The sequence below is a fragment of the Nerophis ophidion genome, linkage group LG29, assembly GCF_033978795.1.
Source record: "Nerophis ophidion isolate RoL-2023_Sa linkage group LG29, RoL_Noph_v1.0, whole genome shotgun sequence".
NCBI lineage: Eukaryota > Metazoa > Chordata > Actinopteri > Syngnathiformes > Syngnathidae > Nerophis > Nerophis ophidion.
Window position 1 is genome coordinate 9,212,976 of NC_084639.1, and position 18,467 is coordinate 9,231,442.

Genomic DNA, 18,467 nt, shown 5'->3' on the forward strand with positions numbered 1-18,467 from the left:
CTTTTTCTGTGTTGACTGAGCCTGCGATGAGATGGCGACTTGTCCAGGGTGTACACCGCCTTCCGCCCGATTGTAGCTGAGATAGGCACCAGCTCCCCCCGCTACCACAAAGGGAAAAAGCGGTAGAAAATTGATGGATGGATGGATTTGTTGACTGAGCTGTGTTGAAGCAGCAAAAAAGGACATTGTGTTAGAAGAGTTTCCTGAAGCTGTCTCTGATAGTTGATATAATAATGTAACTGCATCATAAAGCCTAAACGAACTCCATGGTGTTCAGGGATGAATAGTCTCTCTTATTGCTATTGTAATATTTTCTTCAGCTATAGTTACATTAATAATTAGTAATGTAGCAGCTTAGTTTTGAATGGTAGGCTCCCTGCTATCACATGTTGATAAAAACATAACATTTGCATAATACAAATGAACTACAGACTTCCCAAATGTTGTAATAAATGATGAGTGATGAGTTGAAAATATGTCAGGATGTGGCCCCACTTTAACTCTTTTTTTCCAAACACTTATTGCAAACGCTTACTTACTGTAAGTCATTAATTTGACTTAGTAAGTGATTATTCCGACTTAGTAAGCCATTATTTTGACTTAGTAAATTACTAAGTCATAATAATGACGTACTTAGTATCTCAGGTAACTAGGACCGTTTTGTTTTTACTTTAAGGAAAAAGTAGAGATATGTATCGTATATCGCCATTCAGCAAATGGATCGGAAAACACAACCAGAAGTTGTAGGCTTCTTCATGCGACGAAGCCTGCCTACTTCACCACAGTCTGTAGTCTATTGCCCCCCAGGCTGTGGTGAGATGGGAGATGTGATGGAAGCGACACGCCAAAATAAACTGTTCCTTACACCCACCCAGCCCCTTCCCTGGTCCACTCCCCCTCCCTAACAACATTTCTGGGGGAAACACTGTGATATAAGATAACAATATAATAGCATCTGTTGGTGTTTCTGCATTGTCACGCTCAAGTGAGGGCCGATCCTTCCATAGATTGGTGGTGTTGATATTCAGCGCATTATCAGTATAATGACCAATACTGGAGTGATCAAAAGTATATTTTTGTTAATGTTTACAAACTCGGGGTGGGAAATTCCCTAAACACAGGAGGACTTTCAGGGCAAAAACAAATGGATTTGAATAAGTAGTAGAAAGTACAATTGTATGTAACTAATATGATGAAATATGATGTTGATATTGTTACATTGTCAATAGTGCTCAACATAAAAACGTACAAAAATGTACAGTTAATACATGCCATTGGTATCAGTATTGGTATCAGCCAATCTCATTCACGGATGACCAGTGTCGGAATCGGCAGCGTAAAATCTAGATCGGAACATCCCTGGTTTTGATGTACGTTTCGGCGTGTTCGTCCCTGTCGTAATTTTGAGTAGTTTTCTGCACGTAGAACAATATTTATTCTAACATTGTTGGCTGTCTGGAAAGAATTATTGGATTTACATTATTACTTATGTTGGGGAAAAAAATGCTCAGCTTTTCGGACCCTTTGGAATGGCTGACTACCCAAAAATGAGGTCGCAATGTAGTCAGTGTTGTCCCGATGCCAATATTTTGGTACAGGTACCAAAATGTATTTCGATACTTTTGGGGAGTTTGATATTTTTCTAAATAAAGGGGACCACAAAAAAATGGCATTATTGGCTTTATTTTAACAAAAAACAATCGTACGGTATAATAAACGTATGTTTCTTATTGCAATTTTGTCCTTAAATAAAATAGTGAACATACAAACAACTTGTCTTTTAGTAGTAAGTAAACAAACAAAGGCTCCTAATTTAGCTGTTGACATAAGCAGTAACATATAGCATAGCTCGGTTGGTAGAGTGGCCGTGCCAGCAACTTGAGGGTTGCAGGTTCGATTCCCGCTTCCGCCATTCTAGTCACTGCCGTTGTGTCCTTGGGCAAGACACTTTACCCACCTGCTCCCAGTGCCACCCACACTGGTTTAAATGTAACTTAGATATTGGGTTTCACTATGTAAAGCGCTTTGAGTCACGAGAGAAAAGCGCTATATAAATATAATTCACTTCACTTCACTTCACTTATTGTGTCATTTATCATTCTATCATTTTGTGAACATTATAAAGGATAAACTGTAAACATTTATTATTAATCTACTTGTTAATTTACTGTTAATATCTGGTTATTTTCTACTATTAAATTTTCTATCTACACTTCTGTTCAAATTTAATAATCACTTATTCGTCTCACAATACGAAGGTCCTGCAGTCCTGGGTTCAAATCCAGGCTCGGGATCTTTCTGTGTGGAGTTTGCATGTCCTCCCCGTGAATGCGTGGGTTCCCTCCGGGTACTTCGGCTTCCTCCCACTTCCAAAGACATGCACCTGGGGATAGGTTGATTGGCAACACTAAATTGGCCCTAGTGTGTGAATGTGAGTCTGAACGTTGTCTGTCTATCTGTGTTGGCCCTGCGATGAGGTGGCGACTTGTCCAGGGTGTACCCCGCCTTCCGCCCGATTGTAGCTGAGATAGGCGCCAGCGCCCCCCGCGACTCCGAAAGGGAATAAGCGGTAGGAAATGGATGGATGGACTTATTCGTCTGTTGTTTGATACTTTACATTAGTACCAATCTGATATAAAGTAGTTACAGGAATATACATGGGGGGTGAGGGGGTGCCACAAAATCGGGATTTTTTTCTGTGTCACAAGGTCTGGATTTTTTTTTCTAAGTGTCACAAAGTCAGAAAATAAATCCCAACTTTGTGACACTTGGAAAAAATCCAGACTTTGTGAAAATTTGAAAAAAAAAGTCCTAGTTGTCACAAAGTCAGGATTTTTTCTGTCACTTTTGTATCGTATCAGCAGTTGGAAGGGAAAAAAGACTGGGCTTTGTCTAACTGTCAAAAAGTCGGAATTTTTAAAAATTTTAATATCAACGTGATACCAAGTAGTTACAGGATAATACATTGGTCATATTCAAAGTCCTCATGTGTCCATATTTTCTGTGTTTATAAACGTAACATCCATTTTTTTTTTTAAACGAAAGAAGATTTTGCGATGCTAAAAAAAAAAGAATGTAATCATAGTAGTATCGACTAGATACGCTCCTGTACTTGGTATCATTACAGTGGATATTAGGTGTAGATCCACCAATGGTGTTTGTTTACATTGTGACGCCGGTGAGCTACGGTGTGTAGTGAAGCATGTTTAGCTATTCCTCGTCCTGCAGGGATGATGCTTGGAAGAAACTTACTTTGTCTCCATGGAGACCAGGATTAGTGATTTAGAAGTAGCTACAACTCTGCAGAATTCGTATGGACTTTAGCCACGTCTTAAAGCACCTCTTCCTGAGAACGTTCCAGTGTTATAACTTCACTTTTTTCGTTAGTTTTTAAATCAAAATGCGTCCGTTCTCCATTTTCTGTCTACACACTGTGTCTGCTTTAAGTACTCAGTGATTGTGTGCTGCCGAACATGCTCCAGTGCTTGTAAACCAGCAATGACACAATGTTACGACGACGGGACTGGGGGACCAGTACGTTTCAGAGGCGGTATAGTACCGAATATGATTAATTAGCATTGCGGTACTATACTAATACTAACCAGAGCGTGCAATACTTCTTCTTTCTTCTTCATCTTGCATAAATCCAAAAGGAGTGGTAAGTTCCAGTTCTATTAACTGCGTATTGTAGCAAAATACAACATCAGCTACAAAAATCCAAGACCGGGGTTTTTTTTAAATGCAGTTGCAAACACGTTTTAATCATTCTTTATGACTTTACATCAACCTATGACTTTTTCCAAGGTACAGTACACCCCCCCCCCCGCTGACTTGTCAACGTGAATGGCGGTCACTAAATTACTGGGCTATGAAATTAATTTACTTCACACCTTTAGGAGCCGTCGCATACGATTAGAAGCCGCCAGGATACGGAACAAAGATTGGCGGTGAAGAACGCCGCGGAAACCAAAGACCGCGGGGCAGGGATACTGCAGTGTTGAAGTATTGAGAGACGTGGGATGCCAGAGCAGCATTATTCATAGTGGATACTACTTTGTCTCCAGAAGCTATCTTATCTTTAGTCCTTCCTTCAGCACATGAAGTCTTAAATGGGTTACCTTACTTGTGTTCTATCTAATTATCGGGTCGATACAGGGAATTATAACAATCGCACTAATCATACGATACAACTTGTTGAGGAAAAGATCTGATAGCCGATTAAATATTAAAAACAGCCAGCAGCCACAACAAAAACACACCTCCAGCCAGGTTGTGTTCAGGAACACCCCAAACTTTGAGTCTCCAAAAGTATTTGGCCACCTGCCTTGACTCACATGTGAACTTGAAGTGCCATCCCATTCCTAACCAATAGGGTTCAATATGATGTCGGTCCAACTTTTGCAGCTATTGCAGCTTCAATTCTTCTAGGAAGGCTGTCCACAAGAGTGCAGAGAGTGTTTATAGGAATTTTCCACCATTCTTCCAAAAGCGCATTGGTGAGGTCACACACTGATGTTGGTAGAGAAGGTCTGGCTCTCAGTCTGTTTTAACTCATCTCAAAAGTGTTTTATCGGTTTCAGGTCAGGAATCTGTGCAGGCCAGTCAAGTTCATCCACACTAGACTCTGTCATCCATGTCTTTATGGACCTTGCTGAATGAACACTTGATGCATATAATCACAGCAGTATGATGATTCTATGTGTCTACATTAAAACATTCTTGTTCATACTGCATTAATATATGCTCATTTTGAACTATCATTCAGAGAGGGAAATCACAACTAAATCAATTTAGCAAAACTGTATTTATTAAACAGTTATTAAGCAGTGGCACGAACATTCATGTCATTTCCAAAACAGAAAGTGCAAGATTGTCAGACATTTTAAAACAAGGTATCGGGGTGGCATAGCTCGGTTGGTGGAGTGGCCGTGCCAGCAACTTGAGGGTTGCAGGTTCGATTCCCGCTTGTGCCATCCTAGTTACTGCCGTTGTGTCCTTGGGCAAGACACTTTACCCACCTGCTCCCAGTGCCACCCACACTGGTTTAAATGTAACTTAGATATTGGGTGTCACTATGTAAAGCGCTTTGAGTCACTTGAGAAAAGCGCTATATAAATATAATTCACTTCACTTCACTTAGTGCACTTTTGTGCATGATGTCACTAAAATGACATATCAAAACAACACTAAATTAAAGTGCACTTTTTGTACGGAACGCCACTACAATAGTTTAAAACATAAAGCGCACTTTTGTGCATGATGTCACACAAGATATTTCAATAACTGTCAAATAAAAATGAGCTGCATAATAGGAAATCAAAAAGTGTATACGTCCTTTGCTTTGATTGATTGAAACTTGTATTAGTAGATTGCACAGCACAGTACACATTCCGTACAATTGACCACTAAATGGTAACACCCAAATAATTTTTTAAGTCATGGTCCACGTTAATCAATTCATGGTAGCTATTTGGTAGGTCACTACGGACGTTATCTCCGGTTTTAGACTACACTGTAAAAAAGAAAAAGAAAATCCTATTTTTATGGTTAATTTACTCTAAATTTATACTGTTTTTTTCTTCTTCTTTTTTTTTTAAATAGGTAATGAAACTGTAGAATTGAAGACATTATCCATAAATAAACAAGCCGCCTGTTATTTTAAGTAATATGCCTGTAATGACAAACTATGAATATTTCTATTTTTTTTAACAGAAAAATAACAACAAATTATACGTAGCATTTTCTGTTTTCTTAAAATTACTTTCAAAGTCATGTTAATCTTAAAAAGGATCTTAACATTTCAGAAAAAATCTGTAAAACAATGGTATTTTTCTGTGGGTCTGCCATCATTGTCACTTCATTAAAGGTGGTTGATCGTAATAATTTGGAAAAACTCTGTAGAATAAAGGTATTTTTCTGCAGAACTGTTTGCATCATCACTTTATTAAAGGTGGTTGATCTTAATAAATTAGTAGAAATCTGTTAAATTACGATATTTTTCCGCAAAACATTTCACGAAAATTTCTGTAAATATAATGTTTTTGATCATTATTTGGTTTACAATGTTTACTTTAATTTTCGTTCGGCAGCCGTAGCTGTCAGCAGATGACCGTTTTTTTACAGAATTTTTTTTAACAGTGTATTTTTTTCATACGGTGTTGATGTGGAAATGGTTGCTTGGGCATTTTGTCGGTGTGGCACCGGCCGAGATGTTGACATGCAGAGTTTCAAGTATTCTTCATTCTCTAGCGGGTGATTTTTGAAATGGTGCTACACATTAGCAGTGCTGCTACTTTTTGTAGCAAGGCTTTTGCCGCATAAATGTTGAACGTATTCCGGCTTGAAGCCACACCACCACCGGACGATGGACCCCGTGTTGTTTTTTGGGGAATTAATTCTTCCTTCATTCGTTACCAGATTTTCACCTTCTCTCTCTCGTTTTACCACTCGCACCACTCCGTTCGCACCTGCCACTGCTAACGTTACCCATGTCGCTACCTGTCTGCTCGGCGAGGGCGTGTGACGTTGCACACGTGACATATGTAAGACGGTGCGCTTTTATTACCACTCTGTGAGAAGGAGAGACCAGAAAGAGTGGGAAATGCATGCAGTGTAATGCCCGCAGCTAAAAGCAACTGCGTGAGGACGTATACTCCAATATCACAATTAGGGCTGGACGATATATCGATATATCGCAGGTTTGTCTCTGTGCAATATAGAGAATGACTATATCGTAATGATCGATTATATGTTCTCACACCGTTGCTTTAAGCTGCGTGCATTACATCACTGGCGTGTGTCTCACTCCTTCTCGTCTCCTTCTCACAGAGACGTAAAATAAGCCCGCCTTCTTACATACGTCACATACTGTCGTGCATGTAGCGTCACAGGGTCTCGCCGAGAGCCAGGCAGGTCGTGTTGCATTTAGCTGCGTGCATCACACAACAGGCGTTTCTCACTCCTCGTCTCTCCTTCTCACAGAGACGATAAAAAAGCCCGCCTTCTTACATACGTCACATACTCTCGCAAGTCTAGCGTCAGAGCTCTCGCCGATCAGAGAGTTAGCAGAATGGCTAACGTTAGCTGAGGCAGGTCGAGCGAGCGGAGCTTGTGACGATACAAGAGAGAGATGGTGCGAAACTGATCAGAAATGGAGGAAGAACAATAAATGGCCAACATAAAGAGCAGGGGGTCCATTATCTGGTGGTGGTTTGGATATTCAGCAGACAACAACAATATGCTGTTCAATGTATATACTCTGATGATTAACCTGTGTGATGACTGTATTATGCTGATAGTATATATTTGTACCATGAATTGATTAACGAGGACCCCGACTTAAACAAGTTGAAAAACTTATTGGGGTGTTACCATTTAGTGGTCACTTGTACGGAATATGTACTGTACTGTGCAATCTACCAATAAAAGTATAAATCAATCAATGCAAAGTATGCAGCAGAAGTGTTACTACAAAAGGTAGCAACATTATTAATTTCTTTCATTTAAAAAGTTACCCGTGAAAGAATGAAGAATATTTAATAAATACAGTTTTGGTCAATTGACTTAGTTGTGGTTTCCCTCTCTGCATGAAAGTTTAAAATGAGCATATATTAATGTAGTATGAAGAAGAATGTTTTAATGTAGACACATAGAATCATCATACTGCTGTGATTATTATATGCATCAAGTGTTCATTCAAGGCCAAGGCAAAATATCGTAAAATATATCGTATATCGAAATATGGCATAAAAATATCGCGATATTGATAAAAGCCAATATCGCCCAGCCCTAATCACAATATAGTCATTTTCTATATCGCACTGAGACAAACCCGCGATACATTTAGTATATTCGAAATAATCGCCCAGCCCTAGATCAGTGTGCTCTTTACAAAAAGATGACATAACCGCATTTCAAACAGTTGACTGGTTTAAGACTTGAAAAAAAAAAACAGCTGTTGAATAAACACTTCCCTGAGATGTTAAAGTACATTATGTTGGAGGTGTTGTGGCTTAATTAAAATGCAAATTAAAATGAAATTCCACAAATGACATATAGTACCCTACTACCGATAAATACCGGTATCATACCGATAAAATCCTAACAATATACATCCCTGATCGCAACTGCCTTGTCTCATCCACACATACTGGAAAATACTAATTAAAAACTTATCCACACATACTGGAAAATACTAATTAAAAACTCCATCAGACTCGCCAGTAAACCGTCCTCACCGTAAAGAAATGTCACTCCCTCCCAACAATTTGAATATGGGAAAACGAGGCGAATGTTCTCCCCTTGGTTCCGAGCCAACTAGCCAAGTTTAGCACACAAACAAGACAAAAACAAAAAAGCCTTGGGCAGGAAAGTTTAGTCAGACGGATTGAAGCAGAAAAGCTCAAAGCTAAAAAAGGATGCAGGAATTCGGGAACAGACGGCGCAATCATGGTGGTCGGCAAACTCCATTTTTCAGCCTGGGTTCAAACACTTTTCCTGTCCAAATACTGACAGACATTGAGCTTGTATGCTATCGATGCTGGGGTCATTTGAATGTGTTTGTTAAGGGTTTTATCTGCGATAATCGACATCCTTGACACAGAGATGGTGCAAACTTGAAAAATGTAAGAAGGGAAAATGCTTGCTGTTACAGGCAGTGTAAAAAGCACAGTGGTACCTCAACTTTAGAGGGTTTTGAGATAAGAGTTAGATGTTAAGTTGCGAGCAAAAATTTGAGTTATTGTCACATTGTGTTGGTGACGAACCCCAAGATGCAGAGACGGTGGCAGGCATTGAATAAGAAAACATGATTTGATAAAACCGAACAAAAGGGTACAAACAAAAGGCGCGCATGAGGCGAATACCAAACTTGGCTATGAACAAACAAACTGGAAGCAAGGAACAAAAGACAGTAAGCTACAAACAGCTACCGAATATAGCTTACCGCTACACTGCATTGACACGACCACTAGGAAGGTCAAGTAGAAATGACATTGACACGACAATAATCCGGCCCAGAGTGGAGGACAAAGCAGGTCTAAATGGCAGCTGGCTGATTGACACCAGGTGTGGCCAGGTGCCAATCAGCCACATCTGAGGGGACACAGCACTCAGAGAAACATGCAGAAAATAAAGACAAAATAAAAGCACTGACAGGAAACAAAGACAAATGCAGAGGAAAAACTAAAACATAGCCAAACTGTCAGGGACAAGCCTGAGAGTTATAAGCCTGGCATCGCAAATGTCACAATAAACCCTGCTCAAAACTTTCTCGCTAGCATTAGCTCATAGCAAGAGATCTACATACGCTATATTGCCAAGAGTATTTGGCCACCTGCCTTGACTCACATATGAACTTGAAGTGCCATCCCATTCCTAACCCATAGGGTTCAATATGATGTCGGTCCACCTTTTACAGCCATTAGAGCTTCAAGTCTACTGGGAAGGCTGTCCACAAGGTTGCGGAATGTGTTTATAGGAATGTTCCACCATTCTTCAAAAAGCGCATTGGTGAGGTCACACACTGACGGTGGTCGAAAAAGCCTGGCTGTCTGTCTGCCGTTCTAATTCGTCCCAAAGGTGTTCTATCGGGTTCAGGTTAGGACTCTGTGCAGGCTAGTCAAGTTCATTCACACTGGTGCACAGTCATGTTGGAAGAGGAAGGGGCCCGCTCCAAAGTGTTCCCACAAGTTTGAGAGCATAGAATTGTCCAAAATGTTTTGGTATCCTGGAGCATTCAAACTTCCTTCCACTTGAACTAGAAGCCCAATTCCTGGAAAACAACCCCACACCATAATTCCTCCTCCACCAAACTTCACACTCTGTATAATGCAGTCCGAAATGTACCGTTCTCCTGGCAACCTTCAAACCCAGACTTGTCCATCAGATTGCTGGATGGAAAAGTGTGATTCAGAACCCGTCTCCACTGCTCTAGAGTCCAGTGGCGACATGCTTTAAACCACTGGTCTTGGTGATGTATGGCTTAGATGCATCTGCTCGGCCATGGAAACCCATTCCATGAAGCTCTCTGCGTACTGTACGAGGGCTAATTGGAAGGTCACATGAAGTTTGGAGCTCTGTAGCAACTGATAGTGCAGAAAGTCGGTGACCTCTTTGCACTATGCACTTCAGCATCCGTTGACCCCTCTTTGTCAGTTTACGTGGCCTACCACTTGGTGGCTGAGTTGCTGTTGTTCCCAAACTCTTCCATTGTCTTATAATAAAGCCGACAGTTGACATTGCAATATTTAGGAGCGAGGAAATTTCACGACTGGATTTGTTGCACAGGTGGCATCCTGTGACAGTTCCACGCTGGAAATCACTGAAAGCGGCCGGTTCTTTCACAAATGTTTGTAGAAACAGTCTCCATGCCTAAGTTCTTGATTTTATACACCTGCGGTCGGGCCAAGTGATAAAGACACCTGATTCAGATCATTTGGATGGGTGGCCAAATACTTTAGGCAATATTATGTAGCTTTGGTGGAAACGGAGAAAGTGAGTGTTAAAAGACAGTGCGAAGAAAGCATGTGGATGATAGTCAATGAATTAAAGAAAGAGATCGTCAAAAACATGACCCCGCATGTCGCCAACTCGGTAAAGAAATTTGAGTGATTCACAGTGATGCACCGTACTGAAGCACAACGAGTCTAACGTCAGCTAAGAATGCTAAAATATCATGTAGATGACGGACATTTATCCATGAAAATATGGAGAAGATGGTGATGGTCTGTTTGACTGAGAAGCAGCGTAGAAGTCCTTCCTCCAATGTAAATGTTGTACATTATTACATCATTACTTAGTTGTTAGTACTACATTTTATGTTGTTTTTTTACGTTAATTTGAGATACAAGTGTTTTGAGACAAGAACTCTGTCACAGAACCAATTAAGTTGAGGTACTACTATACATAGCTGCAACTTACTTTCTAGGCACAGCCGCTGAGTTCCTCTGAACGGTAAGATGTAAAGCCCAAAAATGTTATTTAAAACAATAAAATAAAAAGATGGCCAGCAGAACAGCGGCCTATCCTCACAAGAAATGGACATTTTCATTCCACGCGACGTTTAACAAAAGCACGACGCTTTCAAAAGAGCAGCAGGTCAACAACGCCGGCGGGGTGAGGACAGAAGGTCAATGAAGCGCAAAGATGTTCGCATCCATCACGCACATTAATGAAGCAGAACCTGCTGACATGACAAATGTTATACATTATCTGAGATGTTTATGTACCTCAACATAGCTTTAAAGAAATGAAGCTCAAGTACTATTGATCACATAATGTTTGTGTAAGCGGACGCTTCTAATCCTCCATCCATCCATTTTCTACCGCTTATTCCCTTTGGGGTTGCGGGGGGTGCTGGTGCCTATCTCAGCTACAAATCGGGCGGAAGGCGGTGTACACCCTGGACAAAGATAGACAGACAACATTCACACTCACATTCACACACTAGGGCTAATCCTGAACAGTTAAATTGAGCAAAATATACTCTTGTACTGCATTGGTACTTTGAGGTGTTTATTAGAGATGTCCGATTAATATCGGCAGTTATTATTATTATTATTATTATTAAGGTTTATTTGAAATAGGGACAGATATAAAAAAACATAGACATCTGAAACAGTTATCCAATGTATGCATCATAGTGTTTGTAGCCAAAGCTAATTTACAACACTTGTCCCCAACAACAACACAGATCCAACATCATTAAAACAGGAAAATAAAAATAATAAGGCAAAAATGAGTCGATAATAATGATAATAGAAATACAGACAAAGTGCAAACTAGATAAAAGCAAATAATAACAATAACAACAACACAACGTGTAGACTAAATAAAAAACAATTAGTAAACATTTGAAAAAACTAAACATGGGAACAGGATTGCTGCTCAACTAGCCATAATTTAGTTTGTACCTTGAAAGTGACAATACAGTCCGATTCTATCGGCCGATAAATGCTTTAAAATGTAATATAAGAAATTATCGGTATCGGTTTAAAAAAGTAAAATTCATGACTAACACGCCTTTGCGTGCCGGCCCAGTCACATATCATTTACAGCTTTTCACACACACAAGTGAATGCAAGGATCACTTGGTCAACAGCCATACATGTCACACTGAGGGTGGCCGAATAAACAACTTTAACGCTGTTACAAATATGCGCCACACTGTGAACCCACACCAAACAAGAATGACAAACACATTTCGGGAGAACATCCGCACCGTAACACAACAGAACTAACTCTTCCGGGACGCTACAATATACACCCCCCGCTACCTACTACCCCCCCACTTCACCATCCTCATGCTCTCCCAAGCTGCCGTTTTGAGGCATGTTAAAAAAAAAAAAAAAAATCGCACTTTGTGACTTCAATAATAAATATGGCAGTGCCATTTTGGCATTTTTTTCCATAACTTGAGTTGATTTATTTTGGAAAACATGTTTAATGCATTGTTTAATGTATCCAGCAGGGCATCACAACAAAATTAGGCATAATAATGTGTTAATTCCACGACTGTATATATTGGTTGCTAGTTGGACAATATCGGAACATCGGATATCGGCAAAAAAGCCTTTATCGGACATTTCTAGTGTTTATTTTTTCCGTATGAACTTCAGTACACATTAGGTCTGGGCAAAAAACGACATCAATAAATATCACGATAGAAACGTAACCAATATCAATAAAAATATAAGTTTGATAAACATTAAAATATTTTAATGTTTTTCTTTGTCGGAAGAAACGCAGGAAGTGATCACTGATCGGGTATTAACTATCAGGTTTGGTTGCGCCATGCTGTTGTCTTGCCGTTGATTCCTGAGTGAGAAGAGAAACTAAAATTGTCGATAAAAACAAATAACAGTAAAGCATCCTTCCATCCATTTCTACTGCTTATTCCCTTTGGGGTCGCTGGGGCCTATCTCAGCTACATGCAGTTCTTTTTTCCATTTTTTTTTTTTTTAAACAGACCGTAGTCAGACAAAGGTGCTTGTAATCAGGAATCCCAAACCATCTTAGCCGCACTCACCCTTGAGATAATCCTCATCAGGTTTCTCAAGGACAGGAGTCGGCAAGCCAAAATGTTGAAAGAGCCAAAATAGGACCAAAAATACAAAAAAAACTAATCTTATATAAGTGATATAACGAAGGAAACAGATGTTTTAAGTGTCTATATTAGCTATATTAGCGTACTATCAAAATGACTATAAGTTGCAGATAAGTTGCTTTTGCATAGTATTGCGAAACAAAACGCCAGATAATATGTCTTACCGTATACACACACCATAATAATACTACAATGTTGAAGCACAGTACAATCCATCAAGCGGTGAGGCTTCGTAGCTTACCAAAGTCATACTAAAACATGTTGATAGATTTTTGAGCGCCATGTGTAATGTTCTATAATTTCAATGGAACATAGAAAATGTCGGTGTCGTTTACGTATTTCTTATGTTTGCCTGCCATCTACTGGTCACATTTATGATTTCACCAAGTACCAAATAAAATAGCTTCGCGGTTGGTAAGCAAAACCAGAATTCTTCTGTACATTAGGAGCACTGGGTCAAGTTTTGAGAAGAAAAAAAGGATTTTAAGTGCGCCATAGAGTGCGGAAAATACTGTATTTTGTTACACTTTATTAAGCATTTCTTACATATTCCTTAGTTTTGCACCTTAATTTTAAGTCGTTGACATTTTAGAATGTGGTTTACATTGATTGCGTGGTTGTGTTGACATTTCTTTTCCTTTCTGCTTTAATAGCTGAGTGTTTATAATCACAGGAAGTTTACATTAAAAACTTTTTTTTTGCATTTAATATATATTTTTCTCAGAGTCCTTATTTTCGATAGGATCATAAAAAATATTAATATTATCGATATCGACTGATACAAAACGGTATAGCTCGGTTGGTAGAGTGGCCGTGCCAGCAACTTGGGGGTTGCAGGTTCGATTCCCACTTCCGCCATCCTAGTCACTGCCGTTGTGTCCTTGGGCAAGACACTTTACCCACCTGCTCCCAGTGCCACCCACACTGGTTTGAATGTAACTTAGATATTGGGTTTCACTATGGAAAGCGCTTTGAGTCACTAGAGAAAAGCGCTATATAAATATAATTCACTTCACTTCACTACAAAACACTTATATCGTGATACAATTTTTAGCCATATCACCTAACCTTTGTACTCTCCGTAAAGGAAAATATCAGCAAGATCGGTTAAAGATATGGCTGCCATCAAAACACATTTGGTACTGAGCTACTAATTGGCCGTAAGTTATAGAAAATTTGTCAAATAACTATACAACTATGAAGGTATAAGTATTTTATACATGCTAGCATGTCTTCCCAAGTACTTTGACCACAAATGTACATTTACATATGCACATATACAGTAGCACTCCGGGTTTACTTAGTGCTTTAGTGCTTTATTCCCAAAGGACGGACAAAGACTGAAACCTGAAAAAAAACGAAGCAATGTTCTAAATAAGATATAATGCAAAATCCAATCAATCCCAATTCATTATAGTTTTCCATGCAGAAAACAATGTCAAATACACATAAATGACATGAATATTTAAAAATGCAAGATTACTTTTACCTTAATTGAAGACTAATATTGCGGTGAGTAGATAGAGCCACACGGACGCCACCTTAGTACTTTGGTGAGAATTCTTTCCGAAATGCAATAGTGTTTCTTGCTTTCTTTTTCAAAGTGCGAGCACTCACAACTTTATTTGGCCCCATGGTGGCTTATTTTGCAGCCCTACTTGATAATAAATATATATAGAAGTAAAGTATGTAGGTTTAGACCAGTGATGTCATAGTGGTTTGTGCAGCCCTTTGAGGCACATGTGATTAAGATCCATATAAACAAAATTCAATTGATTGATTTAGGGTGGGCGATATATCGATATACTCGATAAATCACAGGTTTGTCTCTGTGCGATATAGAAAATGACTATATTGTGATATTTGAGTATACGTTCTCACGCAGCTGCTTTTAGCTGCGGGCATTACACTACATGCTTTTTTTCCACTCTTTCTCGTCTCTCCTTCTCACAGAGACTTTAAACAAGCGCACCTTCTTAGAAACGTCACATACTATCGCGTCATACGCCCTCGCTGAGCGGAGAGGTAGCAGCATGGCTAACATTAGATGTGATGCCAGCGTAGTGGTGCGAGTGGTAATACGAGAGAGAAGGTACAAATCTGCTAACAAATGAAGAAAGAATTCATTCCTAAAACAAACAGCACGGGGTCCATCGTCTGGCAGTGGTTTGGCTTCAAGCGGGAAGATGTTTAACAAGTATGCGGCAAAAGCGTTGGTACAAAAAGTAGCACCTACTGCTAATTTGTAGCATCATTTGAAAAGTCACCCGCTAGAGAAAGAAGAGTGCTTGAAACTCCGCATGTCAACATCTCTGTTCGGTGCCATACCCACAAAATGCCAAAGTAACCATTTCCAGATCAACACAATATGAAAAAATTAGTCAACAACAGAAGGAGATAACATCCGCACGAACGTACTACAAAGCAAAGGACATAAACCATTTGATTTCATATCATGCAGCTCATTTTTATTTGACAGTTATTGAAATAACTTGTGTGACTTTAATTGTTTTAAACTATTGTAGTGGTATTCTGTACAAAAAGTGCACTTTAATTTAGTGTTGTTTTGATATGTCATCTTAGTGACATCATGCCCAAAAGTGCACTAATAGCTTGTTTTAAAATGTCTCTGACAATCTTGCACTTTCTGTTTTGAAATTAAATGAATGTTTGTGCCACTGCTTAATAACTGTTTAATAAATACAGTTTCGGTCAATTGACTTAATTGTGGTTTCCCTCTCTGCATGAAAGTTTAAAATGAGCATATACTAATGCAGTATGAAAAAGAATGTTTTAATGTAGACACATAGATTATCATACTGCTGTGATTATATGCATCAAGGCTAAGGCAAAATATGGAGGTATATATTGTGTATCGTGACATGGCCTAAAAATATTAAGATATTAATAAAAGGCCATATTGCCCAGCCCTAGATTGATTTTATAGGAAAACTGGGACAAAATCTTGACAAACATTTTGCCGTATTTTGTATGAAAAGTGGGCCATACAAAAACCAGGCTACAATGTGAAAAAACATGCATCAAAACTGAGCACTGATATTTTAATATCGCGAGGCGGCACACTTAAAATGTAATTCAATCCGCGCCATGTTTGTTTGAACACAACACAAGGTTAATTGAGAGCTTATCGTCTGACACCGACAACAACTGCAGTCAGTAAGTTGATGCGTGAGCCGGCGTCCAAGTCATACGACAAAGGCATGGACGGCTAAAAATACCAGCCATCATTACCGACCTGGTAATTTCCCGAGAGGCTCCGGATTTTGCGGGATCAGAGAGTCATTAATGTCATGTCTTCAAGTCAGTGATGGCGCGTCTCGTATGACGGCGGCCACAGGAGCGTGTCGTCGTCGTCCCGTCATATTAATAACCCCTAAATGTTGACTGGAGGCACGGCTGTTGGTAAATGTTAAACCGACTCATTGATTGAGTCCTCATTTGGCAATCGCCTTTCACCTTTCATTGGGACAGGCAAGTGCAGGGACAATTCCCGCCGGGGCGCACTTTGCAGCTGACTGACGCTTGTCCTTTGCAGACAGCGACCAACCCATAGATCAGAGGATGCTGGACTTTGTTGAGTGACAGTTAACTTCAAAGAAACTGCCACTAAAAGTCAGATATTCAATCTTTTTAAAACTCTTTCAACTATGGATAATAATAACGGTAATAATAATAATAATAATAATCGCGGCAAAACGGTTAATATTACCATTTTAAATACAAATAATTGAAAAACCATAATTGATAACTGCACTTTAAAAAACTCACGGACATACACTATATTGCAAAAAGTATTTGGCCACCTGCCTTGACTCACATGGGAACTTGAAGTGCCATCCCATTCCTAACCCACAGGGTCGGTCCACCTTTTACAGCTTCAACTCTTCTAGGAAGGCTGTCCACAAGGTTGGAGTGTGTTTGTAGGAGTTTTCGACCGTTCTTCCAAAAGCGCAATGGTGAGGTTGAGAAGGCCTGGCTCTCAGTCTCGGGTCTAATTCATCCCAAAAGGTGTTCTATCGGGTTGAGGTCAGGACTCTGTGCAGGCCAGTCAAGGTCATCCACACTAGAATCTGTCATCCATGTCTTTATGGACCTTGCTTTGTGCACTGGTACACAGTCATGTTGGAAAAGGAAGGAGGCCGCTCCAAACTGTTCCCACAAGGTTGGGAGCATGGAATTGTCCAAAATGTTTTGGTATCCCGGAGCGTTCAACATTCCTTTCACCGGGAACTAAGGAGCCAATCTTAACTCTTGGAAGAACAACCCCACCAAATTTCACACTCGGCGTAATGCAGTCCGAAATGTACCGTTCTCCTAGCAACCTACAAACCCCAGACTCATTCATCAGATTGCCGGATGGAAAAATGTTTGAATAATTATGTATAAGTTATCACACAACTCTCATGCTTAAAGGCCGTTGTTATAGTTATTATCAATTGCGCTGAAGCTGTACTTCTCTATTTGTGCAAAGGCACAACTTGTAATCTTCCATTGGAGTCGTTCCGTGTCAGCAGTTTGTTTACAAACCCTGTCTGCCGACGGCCGGGAGCAGACATCGAGTGCCTCAATGCAGATAAACTTGAACTAAGTTGTCAACCCCAACTCCTGAAAAACAAACCCAAACCATAATTCCTCCTCGACCAAATTCCACACCCGGCACAAGGCAGTCCGAAATGTAGTGTTCTCCTGGCAACCTCCAAACGCAGACTCGTCCATCAGATTGCCAGATGGAAAAGCGTGATTCATCACTCCAGAGAACGAACGTGTCTCCACTGCTCTAGAGTCCAGTAGTGACGTGCTTTAAACCACTGCATTCCACGCTTTACATTGGACTTGGTGATGTATGGCTTGGATGCAGCTGTGTAGCCATGGAAACACATTCAATGAAGCTCTCTGCGTACTGTACGTGGGCTAATTGGAAGGTCACATGAAGTTTGGAGTGTTTTGACAGCGCAGAAAGTCGGCGACTTCATTGTACTATGCACATTGACCTCTCTCTGTCAGTTTACGAGGCCGACCACTTCTTGGCTGAGTTGCTGTTGTTCCCAAACTCTTCCTTTTTCTTATAATAAAGCCGGCAGTTGACTTTGGAATATTTAGGAGCGAGAATATTTCACGACTGGATTTGTTGCATAGGTGGAATCCTATGACAGTTCCACGCTGGAAATCACTGAGAGCGCCCCATTCTTTCAGAAATGTTGGTAGAAACAGTCTCCATGCCTAAGTGCATGATTTTACACACCTGTGGCCGTGCCAAGTGATTAGGACACCTGATTCTGATCATTTGGATACTTTCGGCAACATAGTGTACTTCCCCTTACTTAAAAGCAAACATGAATAA

General features: G+C 40.0%; 1 protein-coding gene across 4 annotated transcripts in view; it reads right to left on the reverse strand.

The window, feature by feature from the left end:
* Positions 1–18,467, reverse strand: part of enox2 (ecto-NOX disulfide-thiol exchanger 2) — a 505,472-nt gene that overhangs the window by 475,315 nt on the left and 11,690 nt on the right. The window contains exon 2 of one of the 4 annotated variants that reach the window (XM_061891603.1): positions 1–101. The exons of 2 other annotated variants lie outside the window; for them this stretch is intronic. The gene's annotated coding sequence lies outside the window, so the exon portion shown is untranslated. Of the gene's footprint in view, positions 160–18,467 lie in introns of all 4 variants that reach the window. One more of the 4 variants, XM_061891602.1, reaches the window with a different exon arrangement.